The following is a 17760-nucleotide window of genomic DNA, read 5'->3' on the forward strand; positions in this document are numbered from 1 at the left end:
GATTCCAGAAAATAAGTCTGAAGACAAAAATGAGAGTTTAAAGAATACAAGATACAACGCAATACAACCAAGAGTTTATTCAGATATTGCAACATAAGGCAGGCATGTTGTATCTCATCAAGGAAACTGGCATGAAAGACTATAATTCTGGGAGTTGTAGGTCTTTTTACTGTCTAAATAGCACCCTCCAGATGTTTTGAACTTCAATACCCATCAGTCCCAGTCAGCATAGCCAATGGTCAGGAATGCGGGGAGTTGTAGTCCAAGGTATCTGAAGGGCACCCGTTTGGGGAAGGCTTCTCTAAGCACTGAAACACTTTCCACCCCCTCTTCACTGTCCTTCTCAAAGTTCATCATACGTTTCGTGCAGAAACTTAATGTGTGAGGCATCTGTTGTTGATCCTGGACAAATCATTATCTTGCTAAGGTTGAACTTACTGCCAGCTCCTCTAAATGAGCAATTTGTTGCATGCTTGTGATTGGCCATTCATGGAAGTTTTCAGGTTGATTACATGTTATTGTCAATGACCAGGATGTCTCCCGTGGTATCCTCTGGAAATCCCGGTATGAAAAGAACCACTTTTTATAGTGGTAATATCTGGGAAACAGCAGCATTTTCTGCCACTAGATGGCGCTGTCTCAATGGAACTGAATGGAGGGTTAGTATTCAATTCAAAGCATGTAGTCACCCCTCTCCTCCCCTGTCACACAGTCCATAACAATCATGCCAAAGAACTGGGAAGTACAAAAGCCTTGGGTAAAGACCACGATTTCCCCTAATGTAGAGAAGCTCTGCAACTACGAACCATTAAGGTAGCCCAGCTTATTGATAACTTTCTGGATAACTTCGAGGGATTCTCAATACTGATCTGGCCAGTTGACCTGTCAAAACCTTGACTGACTCCTGGAATAGGGTGTTATCATGGGTGATTGACACAATAGCTCTTAGGGGTCCGTGCCTGCCTGCTAGAGTTTGGGCCTCTTCAGGGTGTAATGAGGGGTTAAGGGCAACGAGCCAGCAGGGATGATGACTTCAGCACAGCTGGAGGAAAACTTGTGGTGAATCTTATTAAACACAGCCTAGAGTTCATTTGAAGGCCTATTCCCAGGTAGTGATGGAAGGGAAGAAATCTTATTTTTCTGCCGCTGTTGTTGTAGCCGGTTCAGTTTTGTCCAGCTGAAATTTTACATTCTAGCTCCCATTCTCTGGAAATGTTAGATCACTTGGCAACTCACTATGACCATTTTGCAGTGTGTGTGTATGCGGATAATAATGATGATAATGATAATGATAATAATAATAATACTTACCCTCCTCTCCATTTTGATCTAGGCGGGGAACAGCAGCAAGTACAAAATACATAAAATACTGATACATTTTTAAAACTTCCTAAAAAAAATCCTAAAAGCATCCTAAAATTCCACTGGATAGGCCTGCCGGAATAATCCATTCTGACCTTGATCTCACCATTGTTTCAGAGTTAATAGCAGAGGCATCCAACACTTCCTCTAGACAGATTGTATTGAATACGTTTCATGTACTAATTCCTGAAGTTATGGACAGGATACTTGGCTCTGTTCACTCTACAATATTTATTTATTATATTTATATACTGCTTCATATCTAAAATAGATTGTGGAGTGGTGGGTGAACACAGGAATAAAATGATAAAACAATTTTTTAAAAATATTAAAAGCAAATTAAAATTGATCAATTTTAAAGAGACTACCAATAAAAATGGTGGCTGGTCAGTTGAGAAATGCTTCCTGGAAAATAGTTGTTTTCAGGAGGCGCTGGAAGCAGCACAGTGTTGGCGCCTGCCTGACTTCCAGGGGCAAGGAGTTCCAAAGAGAAGGGGCCACCACACTAAAGCCTCTTCTGCTTAACCAATGTCCATCCTAGGTAGTACTGAAGATCCAGGAGAAACTGCTAGCCTGTTTCTTATATGTAATGAAGCAATCAGTTGTCCTCAATGGATGCCATTCCATTTAGTTCGAAAGAGAATTCTGCAAAAATTACTTGGGGAGCATCTTCTATATGACAAACCTTCTGGTGTTTGAAGATGCTATCATGTTTCCACTCAGCCTTATTTATTTATTTATTTATTTATTTATTTATTTATTTATTTTCTGTCTTGCCTTTCTGCCTCCAAAATGGCATTTCATGTGGTTCTCTTGTCCAGGCTAAACATACCCAGTTCCTTCAACCTTCCCACTCTTCTGCTGTTGCTCCCCATCAATGAATATTCAAAGACATTGTTTTCCATACTGCACATTCCTCCTCTGAACCCATTCCAACTTTTCCACATGTTTCTTAAAGCGCAGCACCCACATGAGATCTCCATGTGGAATAAAATGAACCTATTATTTCTCGTAGCATGGAAATGATGATTCTGATAACGCAACCTAAAATTGCATTAGCCTTTTTTGCAGCAACATCAGATTGCTGCCTCAGATTCAGATTCTGATCAACTACAATCTTGACATCCTTTTCATTTGTATTAATGCCAAACTAAATGTTCCCGTTCCTATGCCTTTGCATTTAATTATTGTTGTTATTATTTTGCCTAAATGCAGATCTTTGCTTTTGTCTCTGCTGAATTTCATTGTCTTAGTTTCAGCCCACACCCCCAGCAGGAGGCTCATTGCCAATTCCTGGAACCTGCTGGCCTTGCTTTTCCTCTTCCTTGCTTTTGCTGCCTGTTCGCTTGGGAATCACTAAAAAAGAGGAAATGCATCACTAAAAAGATGACAAAAGAGGATATATGCATAATTTATGCATAATTTGCATAAAATAGGCATATGCTAGTTTATATATATAATAAGTATTATAATTCAAATAGAAATACTGTACATCTCACCATAGTGTGGAAGAGTGTGGCCAGGTGTCCTGTGTGCCTACCTGTTCAGTCTGCTGTTTAGGTGCTTGTTGATGGGCAACAGTTCTCTTCTGCTGTTGTTCCCCCAGCAACTGGTATTCAGGGGAAATAGGATGGCTGCTTAAGAATTGCTGAAAAGAGGAGAAAAAAAAGAAAAAAGAAAAAAGGCTGCTAATTTGCTTAAAATTTACATTTGCTAATTTACATGCATAGATGCAAATTTACAAATTATTATTATAATTTAAAAAGAAATACAGTATATCGCACATAGTGAGGAATATGGTGAGCAAGTGACCTGTGTGCCTTGCTGGGTCTGCTATCCAGGTGTGGTTGATGGGCAACTTCAAAGCTCAGCTCTTCCTTCCCCTTTATTCCCCCCCCCTTTATTTTTAAATTTGACTAGGACTGAATAGCTTATCAGAGAGGGGACTGTCCTCTATAAAAGAGGACACATGACTATGTTGCTGCTACCTCTGATCCTGGAGGTAGTATATAGGCATCATGACTAGTAGCTATTGATTATCTAGGGAGGGGCCATACCGAAGGGTTCAAATCCTGCCATCTCTATTTAAAAGGACTAGGTCGCAAGCGATGGAAAAGATCTTACTCAGCTCGAGACCCTGAAGAGCTGCTGCTAGTTGGAGTAGATTGTACAGGGCTAGATGAACTAAGTCTGGCCTCATAAAAGGACACTTCTCTGTGTACCTGTGAACTCCTGCCAAGCAAATCAAATCTTATTGATTTACCTGCAACTGTGTTCAAAGTTTTGCTGGCCGGACTGTGGGCTGTATGAGCAAGATAAAGGTGGCAAGTTCAGCCCTAACATCAAGCTGCTACCTCTGATCCTGGAGGCCTCATTAGGCCGATATCAAAAGAGTTCTTTGTTCTCCCGTATCCCGCTTTCCCCCACTTTGCTCTGCCCAATGTAGACAGATACTTTTTAATGTGTTGGAAAAATACTGCTGTCCACCAAAAAGAAAAAGAAAAAGGGTGTGTGTAATTTGACTAGATCTCCTGTTAATATTCCTCCTGCCCTCGCTGCTTGGGTAAGGGTTAATAACATCTGCTGTCTGCACATAATCAAGATGAAAAGCTTTCATCACAATGTAAAAATATCAACCAATTCCAGTGTGCTATTTCAACCAGTCATTTGGAATTCATACCCCAGCCCTCGCATTTAAAAGTATCAATTCCATATTTTTCTGTGTTGGTCTAGTTACTAAACCTATTAATATTTTACATTCAGAAGAAAGATAAATGAGATTCTATCTTTGCTTTTTCAAAACAAAGGCCAACAACAACAACAACACCCAGTGCAAATCTTCCGTACAGGGATAAACTTCACTCCTTGTGGCTACTCTTTGCTAAGTTTTCAGTTTCTCCATAGATCTGAGCAGAAGTTCAGTTCAGACATAACACAGAAGTTGTTCAACTAGCAGTCACAAGGGTAATTTAATAAATATATATATTTATAACTTGCTGCAGTGTGTCCTTTATACAATGGTGCCTTTTTCCTTCTACCAAAGCAGCTTGGATAAGCTAAAACGCAAGAGACAGGTGATTGGATGGGTTTCCCCTTCCTCCCCACCCCCAGCTAAGCCATTAGGTTACAACATAATTTACATTTGAAAAATAAATATTTAAAAGGGAATACAAGAGAAATGGAAACAAAGAATCTCACTTTTACTCACTCATGAATCAATTAGTCTGGGGTCCCTTGCATGCAGATGTTGTCTAGGTCCGAAGCCTTTAATATTTTACTCTTGCTGATGTTCGTTGTTTAGTACCCCATAAAAAAACTTAAACTATGCCATCACTTATTGTCTACTCAGCAGATGGGGGAAACAACTATGTCAACAGGATTTGAAGAGTGTGGGGTGGTTGCAGGCTTTTCTTTGTTGTACCACATTAATCTGATGAAACTATATGAACATTATTTTACAAGTCTGTTCCTGTTGATTGTTTCATAGGTCTGATGTTTAAGGTTCTCTATTCTTTCTTCTTTTTTCTTAACCAATATAATCTCCGATTTTCCAAATAAAAATGCATAAAAAGACAGCTAAGGAGCAGTTAAATCAATATGCAAGGCTGGTTAGCTGTGTGTTGTCCTCAAATGTATTGACTATTATTAAGCAAATGAGAGACACTGGTGCATTTTTCCATTTGAAAAGCTTCTATTCACCTTGGTGGCCATAACACAGGGTAAGACCTTAATTGAAAATAGTTAAGGTCAGAATGGGTAAAACACAAAACAGCTGCTTTTATTTATTCATTTAATTTTAAACTGATGGGGGGGGGGGGAAGCGCTATATTTCCCACCCTTAGGGATTTGTTCATCTTAATAAGCCCTGTGGTAGTATCACAACACAGTTTATTTGTTTTTATAAAGGAGTTCCCACTGAAAAGACACGGTGTGTAAACTTTAAAACAATCAAGCTAAACCAGCCGGGTGCCCTCCAGATGCGTTGACCATGTTAACTGGGGATGATGGTGGTTGTAATCCAGCGTATCTGGAGGAAGGGGAGCATTTGGAAGGTAGGAAGCTGCCTTATACTGAGTCAGACCCTTGCTACATCTAGCCCAGTAATGTTGACACTTACTGGCAGCAGCTCTCCAAGGTGTTAGGCGGGAAATTTTCCAGCCCTACCTGGAGATGACCAGGATCGAATCTGGAGCCTTCTCCATGCAAAACAGGTGCTGTACTACTGGGTTACAACTGTTCTAGTAGAGAAATCTTACTTATAGTATATTATTTAACTTCAATACAGCAACAATGAAAGGTAAGTTAAATTAGGTTGCTCTTACTTAAAAGCCACTTTGGTTCACACAGGATGCGTGTTCAGGATTTCTTGACTGTGACACGACTTGCAGGTATGAATCAGCCATCCAAGTGTAATTGCAATGATAGATGAATGGTGTCCGTGGTCAAAAGAAGGAGGAGAACAGATGGATGGCCTTTACATTAGGCCACCTTAGCCCATTTAAGGCGTCTTGATGCAGCTTGGCTTATTGCTGGCTCAGATCAGCTGCCCACCCATGATGGCAGAGGCATGCTAAACTTATTGCAATAGCAAAAATTGTCCCTGCAGCTGTTGTTCTAAGTAGTTTTCAGGAACCAGAAAGTGTCTTAAGAGCTAAATATAAAATACTGGCAACCTAGAGAAACAATTGGCTTCCAGTTTTCTTAGAAACAGAGAGTGATGGGATTAATATAAGAGTGTGGAGCCATGGGTCAGATCACAGTGATCGGAGGGAAACCTGGCTTCCATTGAGGACTCATCCGTGAAGCACACACATGCTCCCCAACTTTAACGTATTTGGTTTGCTTTTCCTGGTATTTTTAGATTGTATTTTGCTGTTTTAAAATGTTGTGAAAACAACTGTGAGTGCTTCCTCTGGAAGGGAGGAGAAATATTATTAATTAAGAAATCAAAATAAATCATAAATATAAAAGGCTCGGGATTTTCCCCGGTGCCCTTTTACCTTGTTGCATTAGGTACCCATTGTTTATTTAAATTGTTTTTAGCTGTTTACATTGTTTTATTTTTTCTATGTTAAAAAAATTAAGACTATTTTAATTATATTTTGTATTTTTATGAGTTGTTGTAAACCACCCAGAGAGCTTTGGCTAAAGGGCACTATAGAAATTAAATAAACCAACAGATCAATAAAAAGCAGTAGTGATGATCAGCCCAGGTGCTGCTGATGGGTAACTTCAAGGTCTCTTTCCTTCTCTTCTCATAATTCTTTACCTTTAAACTGGACTTGGACCAGAACTACACAGGTTGCACCATGTACTTGAAGGACTACTCAGCTCCATAAACGTTACCCATTACATCTTCAGTGGAGGGTTGCAGCTGTTCCCACCCCTTGAGAGGAAGCCTATCACTACTAGACAGGGCCTTCTCAGTAATGGCACCCCAGTGGTGTCATTCCCTCCACAGAAAAGTTTATTGTCCTTTTGGAGTCCAATGAAGACTTTTATTTATTTTCCCAGGTTCTTTAGATGTAATTTGAATCGCCCTAATTATTTTATGCTGTTTTACTAACTGTGTGTCTTTTAGCATTTTTGGTGTGTGTGTTTCTGAGCTTTACTCTTTAACATTTAAAGTTTAATTGTTCTATTTTTTTGGTAAACTGCCTCTGAAAATATGATTGAAGCACTGCTTTTTGGCATGAATGGAACTCAGGTGTGGAGGTGCCCTGTGTTAAGTACTCAAGGAAATGAAATGGGTAGCTAGGTGTTAATAGAAGAGCATTAAAGAGATGGTTCAAAAGGCAGAGGTTTATCACTGCTGGATCAAAATTGGATAACAAATGTAAACAAATGAGCCCTTTCTTATGAGAGTGAGTTCCTAGGTGTGGATGTGTTGCATAAATTATGCCAAATCCGAGTGTGCAAAAGTCCAATTATCGAGACACTCACGAAAGATCACAGACAAGGCGTTGGGTTCCAAACATTTATTCTCGAGAATAAGGTAACCTCTTTGCGCTCACGCTGCTAATCAGAGTCACACTGGGCTGGGGCAGGACAATAGCTTACATACTTCCATGCAGTGGTCAGAAGGGGAATTGCAGCTGAGATTGTCATGTGCTTTGCCTGTGTAGCTCTTCCCCTATTGGTGATGTGGCTAGGGAGCAGTCCTAAGGACTTGGCTGAGTTTAACTGGTCAGTGTCATTTTGAAACTGACTTATAGTGTTAAAGCGCACTTAAGTGATGTTTACTTGAAGTTAGGTGGCGCTGGAGCTGGGGGGGGGGCATCTGGCCACCGCCATCAGTGTGAAATACCTGCTCTCAGATGTCCTTTGCCCTGCATACCTGAACTTAACCTTTCCCCTATATGGTGAGGTGTGGATTTGATCAATCTGTGTCCTTTGGAGCTGACAAGGCTAAGGGGCTTGATGTGAGCCTATGTGCTGCTTGCATGGGGGTGAATGGAATTCTTTACTGGGGGCATCTGACCATTCCCCCTCCCTGCCTTGTGCACCCCTTTACTTTTTCTAGGTGTATGTGTATCAGGGGGAAATGGACACTCTAGTTTTTATGTCAGATGTACCTAGCAGAAATAGTGGGCAGCTATAAGCTGCTATTTTATATTTCCTACAAGGCCCTGGAGCAATGCAACATTCGCAGGCATTGTGGGAGTGGCTCATGGACTCAACTGCCTGGCTTGGTGGCTCCAGGGCAGGAGACAGTCCTGGTGGGCTCTGCCAGGATATTGGTGTTCAAGCATGGCTTGCTATTAAGGAGGAGGGCCTTTGGCTAGTAACTGTTTGCTCTCATGAGTATGTGAGAGTGGGGTGTCTAGTTACACATAGCTAAAAAAGAGGACAAAAGGAGAGAGAGGGCTGCATAAAGAACTGCCTTTGCTGATTTATATAGAGAGCATGACAATGGAACCAATGACCTAGGAAGGTCGTGGGCTCTCCCATACTAGAGGCATTCAAGAGGCAGCAGGACAGCCATCTGTCAGGGATGCTTTAAGATGGATTCCTGCATTGGGCAGGGTGTTGGACTTGATGGCCTTATGGGCCCCTTAGATTTGGACATAATGACTAAATAGAAACTCAGTACATCTCAACTGTAGTGGGGAAAATGTGACCAGTTAACCTGGATGTGTGCTCACTCAACTGTGTGCTCACTCAACAGGTGCCAACTGTTGATGGACAACTTCAAGGCCTCTGCTCTCCCTTCTTATGGTCCTTTATTTTTAAGCCTGACTTGGACTGGACAGCCCTTCAGAGAACACCTTCAAATAGAGGACTGACCAACCACAGACTTTCAGATAGACTTGCCCTCTGCAAGCCTACTACAATGAAACCCAACATCTCTTTGCTTACTCCATTGCTTTTTGGTTACCTGATGTCAGAGCAATATATTAATGACATAAACCAGATATTTTAAAAATGTTTAACATTAACTCCTAATGTTAAAGAATAGGAAGGTAAAATATAAAGTGATGCAGTTAACTCCAATACTAACTAATTATGAAAAAGTAGAAAAAGGAAAGACAAACCCAGAATAGATTCTTGTTGGTCTGGAAACCTTTTAATGAGTATTGGTAGAAGAAGGTACCCAGCTTCTAATGACACAGCTCATTTATTTTCGTTGTTATAATAGAAAAGTATATTTCGTATTAATGTAGAATGTATGTATTGTTGTGCATTTTATTTTAGAATACAAAATAAAATGAATTAAAAAATAAATCAGTTTCTTTTTTTTAAAAAAAATGGAGTTTGTGTTAGTTATTTGCATTAAGAAAAATAAATCCATGAAGTGCAAAAATATATATTATAAAACTCCAACACAATTGAGACATCATTTTTTAACTGTAAATATACATGCAAAATATAACTGCAATCTCCCATGCACGGATCCATTCTTGTTCGTTTGTTTTTAACATACGAACATGTACTATTTTCCTCCTTTTATTTCCCGCACAGCGTGGAAATGTTAGCACTGCAACTCCCACAAACCACTTTGCACTCAGGGAAGAAAAGTCGTCCCCCCCCCCACCACAAAGCATGCTGGGAACAGTAGTTCCAGCGTCTCTTTGCTCTTTAGCCTCCCGTTGCGGTTAATTTCGAAACACCTGTCCCTAATCAGGGAACGCTTCCCCCACACACCTTTTCCTTTTTTTAAAAAAGAAAACCCAGAAACCAACCCGCTTTCTTTGCCACTCCTTCTTCTGGGCATGCAAACAATGCATTTCCTAGTTAAGAGCCAGCCATCCAGGAACTTCTGCAAAAAGCGTGGTGCATCTCTCAAGGTAAGGAGCTTTTGGAAGCTTTATAAAGTAATGAGTGTTGCACTGGAGAGCCTCTGACTAGCTGCTTGTTTGGGTTGGGATACGACATTAACGATTTAGGAGAGGGTAGTTAGATGTCTTTTTTTATGGGAACACGTGGAAGAGGTCCTCTAGAGACGCCCAATGCCCGGCAGCTGGACAAGAGAGAAAAAAGGGGGCTCCACCCACTTTTCAATAAGCAGGACAAGAACAAAATGATTTAAAAAAAATCATACTTACGATTGCAGCACTGTGTTCTAGAGAATGAATGAAGTTGACTTACAGATGCTTGCTGTAGCATTGGGGTTTTTTTTTTAAATTGTTTCCCTCCTGGTTAATTTGCTATGCTCCCAAATTAAATCGATAATGATGATAATTATTGAGAGTCAGTGTGATATAATGGTTAGAGTGTTGGATTGGGACTCTGAAGATCTGGGTTCTAGTTCCCGCTTGGCCATGAACCTCATTGGGAGACTTTGGGCCAGTCATGGACACACAGCTTAATCTACCTCACAGGGTTGTTGTGAGGATAAAATGGAGAGGAGGACTATGTAAGGAAAAAAAGGCAGGATATAAATGTAATATAATGGGCCTGTTCAGACACCTTAAATCCTGCTGGTTCCAGCAGGGTTTAAGGTGTCTTGTGCAATGCGTTTTGCTAAACACTGCTCACTCACTAAGCATGGATGGACTGTCTGCAGTAGGTTTAGCAGCTCTAACTGTGGCTTAAAGTGTTGAGTGTGACAGCACAGCTTGTGGTTAGTGCTAACCCCAGAGAACCACACTTTCACTAATCACAGAGTCTGAAGTGTCGTCTGAACAGGCCCACTACCAACAACAGTAGCGGCAGCAGCAGCAGCAGCAAGGACATGTATATTGTAATGGCAGGTTTCTGTGCTTCTGGTTGAGTGCTGTAGTGTTGATACGTAGTGTCTGAAGGGGGAGAAAGCGAGAAGAGAAAGTTTAACTCCAGCAATTTTTTTGCTTCTGTATCTTTTGCTACCTGGGTTAAGTTGAGTTTGTTCACCTCTTGGGGCACACATCTCATTTTACTTTTTCAAAGCGGTTCGCACGTTGAAGCAACCTACAGTTTATTTCACATGGATTGTTTGGGAGCAAGTGAATGCGTTGGTTCCAGACCATTTGCCCGCTTCCAGTGTGCAAATAACCCAGGGACACTCTATCACTGGGTTGTTCTCCCTGACATCTAAACCCAGAACTTTGAGTTGTTGAGGGATGCATGAATTGCAAAACCATTTACATAAAATGACACAGACAACATACATCTAAAAACAGTTTTCAAAAATTGACAAAACTCATTATATGTTGCCAAATGCTCCAGAAAAGAGGACAGTTTTAACCAGGATAACAATGTTGGCACCAGGCAGGCATCACCAGGAAGGTCATTCCATAACTTGGGGGCCACCACTGAGATGGTCCTCTCTCTTGTTGTCACCCTCCAAGCCTGGAGAGTGGCAACAAGGCACCTGGAGAAGGGCCTTAGGTTCTGAACATTGTGCACGGGTTGGTCCATGCTGGGACAGGTGCTCCATCAGGTATTGTGGTCCCGAGCCATGTAAGGCCTTATAGGTCAAAAACAGCACTTTGAACTGGGGCTCAGAAACATACAGGCAGCCAGTGCAAGTGGGCCAGAATCGGTATATATGTTCAGAACTTCCTGTCCCTATTATCCATCTGGCTGCTGCATTTTGCACAAGCTGCATCTTCTGAATTGTTATTGTGGTAGTGAGGTGATGTGGAAGCTCTGCTTTCAGAGAAACTTGAGTAGGAAATGCAAAAGTACTTACGCTTCCTGTTGTGGTTCCCGCTCTGCTTGCATGTCAAATGTTGTTCCAGGGAAAAGTGTTTCACCCCAGGAAGAATGCAAGGCGGCCTGCACAGCCTCCACTTGTCTGAGTCACTTGTGTGGACTGGCGGAGGGCCACATGGGCTGTGTCACCACATCATGCGTCTCCACTGTGTTGGGGGCAAGAAGCACTTGCTCCATGCTCTGAAAGCAGAGTCAATTGGACAAGGTCTCTGAAATTGGCTCAGTTCTTTATCAGAAAATAAGAGCTGTGCTGGATCAGACGAAAGACCTCTCTAGTCCAGCATTCTGTTCTCCCAGTGGCCAACCGGGTGCCTACGGGAAGCCCATAAGTAGGACATGAGTGCAACAGCAAATTGCTTTATGTAGCAGCTGTGTATGTGATGGGTACAATGGTGCTTCGCCATTACCTCTCGCATAAAGTTTTAAAAAAATCTAGGACGTTTCCTTTCACCAGATTCAGCCCTTGTTCCATCTAGCTCAGCATCATCTACACTCCTTGGCAATGTCTCCCCAAGATTTCCTCTGGACGTCCTTCCCAGCCTTGCCTGGAGATGCTGGAGACTTGACTTAGCATCTTTTGCTTGGAAATCATGCTCTCTTCCACTGACTTTTCCTCTGTGATGTTCTGAACGTGGATACTTATGAGCAAATGCAGTGGAGGCTGGTGGCTCCGATGTCAGTGGAGCTGTGAATCCTCTCCAGATTTTAGAACGAGTGAGAACTCTAAAGTGAAGCACCTTGGGTAGCTCCTTTAAAGTTCTGACTTGAAAACTGGAGTGTATTCATCGCCCCACTGACATCGGAGCCACCAGCCTCCACTGAGCAAATATTAACAGGGCGTGTGTATTTGGCCTTAAACATCCATGTAGATGCACGCCTGAGAGCCCTGCTGCCCTATTTTTAAGTGTTTAAAGGGAGCTTGTCTGCCTTTCATATTTTATAACAGCCTTTCTCAGCCTGGTGCCCTCTGGATGTGTTGGAATACAATGTCCATCATCCCCAGTCAGCATGGCCAGGTTGGGGAAGGCTACTTCACATGTTTGCTGCCAGAAAATATGTGCATGTGGCAAACACAACTGTTGTATAAAGTGTGGAACCACACTCAGAGGAAATTGCTAATGACTGGCTAGGGCATGCGAGGGCTTGCTGTCTAAACTTGCATAGGATTGCACCCTAAAAGGCAGGTGGGTTTTTTTTCCAAATTCTGTCCTGAGGATCTGACTCAAGCCTGGAGGAAATCGGGGTGGGGGGGATATTTTTTCGAGTATAAGTTAAACGGACGACAAAACAGCTCTGCAGGTATCATGGCCTCTTCCTTTCGCCCTTGGGGCTGGCAAAATTATGGGAGGAACAGGATTGTACAGGCTTGTGGTATGCTTTTAAAGGCTTCTGGGCTGGGAAGAAAAGAACATGATGAAAAGGCGGACTCGGTGCAGCCAATGGCTAATAAAGTTGCCACCTACCCTCCCAGGCAGAAGGGCTCCCATGTATTTAACTGTTGCCCGACAAGAAGCAGAAACTTAGTCAGCGAAGATCTTCCTGTTATTCCCCCTCCATATCCGCTGCACGTGAGGGTGAGGAGGCTTTTGAAAGGTAAGGGATCTGCTAGGGAAAAGCACACAGAGTTCCAACTTTAGAGGCTTATTCTGATATTAGTCAATAGATGATCCATCATAGTTCTGAGTTCTTGTGAAAATCCTTCATCATGCTCCCATTGAGAGGCAATAATGGCACAATATAAATGTGCTTGGTCGGAGAGTGGATGAAGGCCATTCAGTCCTTTTGGAAGGCAAATCAAAAAAGAAGGCACCCCATTAATGTAGAGGGAAAACACAGCCTTCCAAGACCTAAATGAAATGGGGGTGACAGTTTGTTAAGGAAGTAATAAAAGAAGTAATAGAAGATTCAGTGATTTTAACACCAACACTACTTCTCTTTAATTTAAGTGATACTAGAGGCTGTGTAAGAAGACATTACACTTTATAGCACAAACCTATGCATATCTTCTCTGAAGTAAAGTCCCATTGAGTTCAGTGGGACTTATGCTTCCAAAAAGTATATAGATAAGATTATTAGCAACAAAAATTATTGCGAAGGAAAAGTAGCAAAATACCTTTGTTTAGAGATGGCTTCAGAAAGATTGTTACATTTTCTTAATGAATATGAACTCAGCAATTTCTCATAGTCATTTAATACAATTCAGAAATTGGTAGATGCCTGGAAATATTTCCCCCCCAACAGTTATATGGAACAAGAAGTATATAAAAAGATGATGTTTGTGGGCAGCAAACTTGTTGTGTTTTTGTGTACTGATATAAAAATTAATATTTAAGTAAATAATAAGCTCCATTTCCTTGATTTTTCAAGAAGCTGTTTTAACAAATCAGTGGAAGTGAAAGATTCACAAAATGGAAGGGCGTTCTAGGCGATCAGTTTGCTAGTGTTCGCCAAAAATAGTAGAAGGATCACATAGTACAAGAAATTTGAGCCAGTAAAAGTAACTTTTTAACATTATTATTATTATTATTATTATTATTATTATTATTATTATTATTTACCCGCTTCTCCCTCCTGGATCGAGGCAGAGAACAACATCAAATACAAAAATACTATAAAATACATAAATCTGATTAAAAACCTATAAAACTAATACATGATTAAAGTAACAACCAGGCAACTCGACTGGGTAAGCCTGCTGGAAGAGAGCCATTCTATGGTCTTTGGGAGACGATGCTCCGACCTTGGAAAGGGGAGTTGGAGATCTGATCACAGACGCCTCCCCCTCACAGCTAGTGTGGAAAGAACTGTGCCGGCTGCCTCTTCAAGGTCGGAAAAGCAACCGTAGAGCATCAGGAAAGAGGGCATTCCAGTGGGCGAGGAGGGGAAGAGACTGGAGAGGCCAGGATATGAGTTATCCTGAGCCTCCTCCAGCTTCTTCCCTCCCGCTCCAAACCACCCTTGCTAGACAGGCTGAAAAGGTCTAAAAGAATAAAAAGGTCTAAAAGCGTATAGTGTAGGTGCCAGGCGAACCTCTTTAGGGAGCTCATTCCGCAGCTGGGGTGCCACAGAAGAGAAGGCCCTGCTGAAAATACCATCTAGCAAAAATACAGTAGAACAGAGGATGGGGAAGCAAAGATCACTTCCACCGTTCTTCCTGTCCTGCCAGCTTCGGCCTGGCAAGGCATAGGAAACAGGAAGCCTCTGAGTTTGGGGGCTGGCGAAGGTGAAATCGATAGGGTTGCGCCCTGTGAGTTAGAAAATGGAATGTGCATAAAGGGGGAGGGGGAATTGTGTCCCTTATTACCAGTTGTGCCATAGTAGGTTTCTCTGGCAGTTGCACAGCATACAGCCATTAAAATGAAACGTATGTGCTTTCTTGGGGAAAGGCTGATACTTTCCAAGGTACAAAATATAGTGCATTCAATTGAGGGAAAATGCAGTTATCACAACCAGGGAAGTGTCTATGTTGAAGAGGGAGGTGGGGAACCTTTCGGACTGCCTGCATTGAATGGTTAACAGCTTTGTATTTAACGTGTTTAAATAAAGAGATTATTTATTTATTTATTGCATTTTTATTCCGCCCAATAGCTGAAGCTCTCTGGGAGGTTTACAAAAATTTAAACCATTCAAAATATAAAACAAACCGTATAAAAGCATAATATAAAATACAATATAAAAACGCAATCAGGATAAAATCGAGCAGCAGCGCAGGTTTAAACTACAAATTTTAAACAGCAAAGTTAAAATTTAGTTGCTAGACTGTTAAAATGCTGAGAAAATGAAAAGGTCTAAAAGAGTATAGTGTAGGTGCCAGGCGAACCTCTTTAGGGAGCTCATTCCACAGCCGGAGTGCCACAGAAGAAAAGGCCCTCTCCTGGTAGCCACCTGCCTTACTTCCTTTGGCAGGAGCTCACAGAGAAGGACCCCTGACCTTAGGGGCAGGTCCATATGGGAGGAGGTGTTCCTTCAGGTAGCCTGGCCCCAAGCCATTCAGGGCTTTGAATGTTAATACCAACACTTTGAATTGGGCCCGGACCTGGACTGGCATCCCAGTGAAGCTGGAAAAGGACTGGCTTGATGTGCGCTCATCTGAAACACATTGGTTTAAAGGCATTTAGCTGAGATAATAAAAACCATGTCTCCCCCTCCCCGCACTGTGCATCAAAATCTATGGCTGAAAGCATAGCTTCATAAGAAGGCCATCCCTGATCAATGCAAGGTCACCTAAAGTCCATAAGTGCTGTATTAACACACAGTTATGAAAAATGCCAGCTGCGACTATCTAGTAACCAGGGGTCTCCAATCCAGAATGAGACATGTTATAAATGATAACAGAGAACTATGTGGGAACAATTTTACTAGCTTTACACTAAGCAAATCTATAAGATTTGAAACTCCAGCCTAGTGCTTATCGCGTTTAAAAATGCTTCGACAGTTTTGATACTTTAATTATTTTTGGTATTAAACAGCAGGCAAATGTAAAATAGGGTTTGTGTGGGAAGTAGATAAAATTGGCTTAAAGTAACTCAAATATGCTAAAGTAGTAGTGCCAAGGTGGTCCCAGCAACAGTAATAAATAATAATCATATATAGCTAATGTTTGCATACAAAGTTTGGGTGTTTTACTATTTGTGCCTTTTGAGGCATAAACATATGCCGGCTTGGTCCATGGGCAAAAAAAGGGGTGGATTTTAGATGTTAGGCTCTTTCCTCCAAGGAGCTCTGTTAAATAAAGCAAAACATGGATAACTTACATTGGAGCCAGGATTCCCCTTGGTGCATGAAGATGAACCTGGCAATCTGCATAAGGTCACTGAAGTGCCATACCATGGCAGCAAATTACTGAGTGTTGTTTCATGTGGGAGTTTGCTTACTGCCTCTGATACTAGAGGAAAAATACAGCCATTGTGACCAGTAGCCACTGAGAGCTTTATCCTCCATGAATTTGTATGATCCCCTCTTAAAGCTGTCTGAGTTGGTGGCCATCACCACATCTTGTGGTAGTGAATTCCAGAGTTTAACTATGCTCTGTGGGAAGAAGGACTTCCTTGTATCTGTCCCGAATCTCCCACCACTCAGTTTCATTGTGTTCTTTGTCACTGAAGTGCTATGAGAGGGAGAGAGAAGCTTCCTTGTATTTATTTCTTCCACACAATGCATCAACTTCTTCACCTCTTTCACGTCTCTTCCATCCACATTTTTCTGAGCTAAAACCCCCAAACAAGGTCTTAAAAGAATTTAAAATAGCATCAGGGAGCCTGTTGATCCGCTTTGTCCATAGTGCCACACCTTTTAAATGGGCAAAGGTGAACCTATACAAACAGCGCAGTGCTCAGAATATAAGGCCAATTTAATTCAATGGGCAAGTTATTCCTGGGTAAGTGTGTACAGGCTCGTAGGCCAGGTCTGTGTGTCAGCCGCTGATCCCACTTGCGTACCTGGGTTGTTGGTTGAAAGTGGAAGTGACAAGCGCACAATAGCCAGCACATTCGCTCCCAATCAAGCTCGCCAATTCCTGGGTTAAATAATGCCCAATTCCTTGGCTGTTATTGTGACATATGAACACAGGAATACAAGATTGTTTAGGGGGTTAAACAACACAGAGTTAACCAAACAACAAACTCTGTGTTAACTCTGGGATGTTGACCTCCTATCAATCCAGAGTTTCTGGGCCACTCTTGGGTTGTTTATTTATTTATTACATTTCTATACCGCCCAATAGCCAAAGCTTTCTGGGTGGTTCACAGTTTAAGGTCAACAAAAACTAAAATGCCTGGGAGAATAAGAAGCTCTTCATCTGATGCCAAAAAGACATAGGAATTCCAATTTTATAGCACATACAAATTGTGAGTTTAGTGCAGAAGATTCTCTCAGCATATTATTAAGCCTAAACAAGGTGGACTGAGGTTTGGAGATGGGACTCTCCATCAAAATGTAGCCATAATGAAGACTCAGTCTTTGGTCTAGAAGGACGTACACGGGTTGTTGATTGAAAGTGGATGTGCCGAGCGTGCGGGAGGCAGTGTGCTTGCAACTTCCTGCACAGCTGTGGCAATTCCTAGGTTATGCGACTAGGAATTGCCGTTATGTGTGGACCGGGTCAGTGGATGAGGAGGAAGATTCCTGGGCAGTATCTTTTCAGACTTCAGGTGAGGGGATGTATCATATTTTTGAATGCTTTCCAAGGGGAACATATTTATTTATTTATATTTATTTATTTATTACATTTCTATACCACCCAATAGCCAGAGCTCTCTGGGC

The 17760-nt window shown here is 41.8% G+C and overlaps 1 protein-coding gene across 1 annotated transcript in view; it reads left to right on the plus strand.

The window, feature by feature from the left end:
- The first annotated feature begins 9582 nt into the window (after nt 1–9582).
- TBXAS1 (thromboxane A synthase 1) overlaps nt 9583–17760 on the plus strand; it is a 290659-nt gene continuing 282481 nt past the window's right edge. The window contains exon 1 of the mRNA XM_063133347.1: nt 9583–9650. The gene's annotated coding sequence lies outside the window, so the exon portion shown is untranslated. The remainder of the gene's footprint in view (nt 9651–17760) is intronic.

The sequence above is a fragment of the Elgaria multicarinata genome, chromosome 9 (assembly GCF_023053635.1).
Source record: "Elgaria multicarinata webbii isolate HBS135686 ecotype San Diego chromosome 9, rElgMul1.1.pri, whole genome shotgun sequence".
NCBI classification, from domain to species: Eukaryota; Metazoa; Chordata; class Lepidosauria; order Squamata; family Anguidae; genus Elgaria; species Elgaria multicarinata.